The following is a 2500-nucleotide window of genomic DNA, read 5'->3' on the forward strand; positions in this document are numbered from 1 at the left end:
CAATAATAATAATAATAATCATAATGAATCAATAAATACAATAAAAAAAGATAAAAGTGAAGAAAAAGTGGCCTTGTTCACCGATACTTCACTCAGTTCAGTATGGCTCATTATTGAGAAATTAGATGCATGACAGGAGACCATCTCTTTAGGAAAATAGTTTTTTAAAGTCATAATGCATATGTTATTTGTTCCACTTGATACAGTTTCCACACTTTTTGAATCCAAGCATTATATGATGGAGGTTCAGAATTTGTCCATCTGCATGTGATGCTCTTCAAAGCTGCAGCAAGTAGCATTTGTAATAAGTAAATTTTTGATCTGCCATCGAAGCCCTCAGAGCATGTTTTAAAACGTTTTAAACTTGTAAAACTCATTCTTGATCACATGTAATGATGATTAATTATCAAAAGGAGCCAAACAGATTGTTAATTACAGTTGCTTTGTGCATGGGTGACGTGGTGGCGCAGTGGGTAGCACGTTCGCCTCACAGGAGGTCGCTGGTTCGAGCCTCGACTGGATCAGTTGACATTTCATGTTCTGCCCGTGTTGGCGTGGGTTTCGTCCGGGTGCTCCAGTTTCCCCACAAGTCCAAAGACATGTTGTACAGGTGAATTGGGTATGCTAAAATTGACTGTAGTGTGTGTGTGTGTGTGTGTGTGTGATGTGATGTGAATGAGTGTGTATGGATGTTTTCTAGTGATGGGTTGCGGCTGGAAGGACATCCGCTGCTTAAAATATATGCTGGATAAGTTGGTGGTTCATTCCGCTGTGGCGACCCAAGATTAATAAAGGGACTAAGGCGAAAATGAATGAATGAATGCTTTGCGCAAGTCCTGTATTGTTGATATGATTATACGCGTTACTACAGAGATATGTTAATACATGGCTGTCAATCAATTCAGTGGGCGGGGAAACCGCACTCCTATGTAACATTGCAGTGGGCCTCAAAAATGAGAGAAATTTGGATCCTATTTTAACGTCAGGAAATCATAATAAAAAAAAGAGATTTAAAGAGACTCTTTAAATGTCCCCAATATGACACCCTGTACCTACACACAGTCCTGTCCAAACAGCTTACAAAAGATAATTTTCATCATAGGTGCCCTTTAAACAATTAAAATGGAAAAAATGCATGTTTGATCCAAAATCAGTATGACAGCAGAGCCAACGACTCCAATCACCTGGACAACACACATGATGTCTCAGTTGTTCTTTTAAATACTTAATATAACATTAAAATATCAACATCATCATATAATCATCATATAATGAATGTGTTGATATTTTAATTAAGAATGCAATATTTTAAAAACTGAAGCCTTCAGATCAGTTTAACTTTGTTTTTAGGCTTGTGCCACTAGATGGCAGCAGAGAGTTTCTCCAAGACTCACCATACATTCACACAGCATATATACACTTTCATGTTCTACTGCATGCAACTGTACTGCCATTAACAACAACAGGGGCAGTTTAATGAGCTCTGTGCGTTCAAGCATGACTCATTTATTCAGGAGACCAGATGTGTGCTTTATTTACTGTGAGATGTTCTTGCACCATGAAATTCATCAGGATCAGAAGAGTCAAAAGATCATATTATATGATAGTAGGCCCATAGCATGACAAAGGTAAAGGGTGCCTGCAACATTAGTGTAAAGAAGCAATGACTTTTTTATTATGTATTTCATGAATTATATATATTTTATCCACAAATGATCCTGACACGTTTGATAAAAGAATTGAAGGGTGTTCAAAAAGCTGCTGTCAAAACTAAAGCACTTTTAAAGCTCATAAATAACTCAACAGCGTCGGTCTTGCTCAATAATTCATACATCATAGATTTGATAGCGCAGTGTTGTCTTCGTGTAAAGTTTCTCACAGTAGGTGAGTTTGTCATGGAATAACAAAAAGTAAACAAGCAATGAATATCAGCTCACCATGATAAATAATGTTACAGATGGGGTCAGGTGATGGGACGTTGGTAACTTCACTGTTTAGTGTACACTGACCTCAGGAATATTAATTAGTAGACAATTAAGTTTCATTTAGTTGCTTATTTTAATTTAACTTCTTTTTTTATCATGTTTTGGACATATTTGAATAATGTTTTATTAGTAATATCATTATTGCTATTATTAATCCATTTTTGTTATTAATTTGCTTTTGTATACCGTTTTGATCTATTGAAATGTTTGATCATTTATTAAAATTATTTTGCAATTATGTGTTTTTATTCATATTGTTATGCTTTTTCTACAATCATTTTTGTCTCTCGTGGTCCCCTGGGGCTTCCTGGGCCCAAGTTTAAAAACATCTGCTCTAACTAGCAGTTAAAGGAGGCGAACAACTGCAAGATGCTTGCCACTGTTTCTTTCAGGGACTATGATCAGGGACTGTTTAGGGATTTTGGATTCTGGGCCCCTTCAGTAGAAATCAGGTTCTGGAAGTCAGACATCATACAGGCCCCATGCAGGTCATCATGTACTGTACTTACTGTCGT

The sequence above is a fragment of the Danio aesculapii genome, chromosome 7 (assembly GCF_903798145.1).
Source record: "Danio aesculapii chromosome 7, fDanAes4.1, whole genome shotgun sequence".
Classification (NCBI taxonomy): domain Eukaryota; kingdom Metazoa; phylum Chordata; class Actinopteri; order Cypriniformes; family Danionidae; genus Danio; species Danio aesculapii.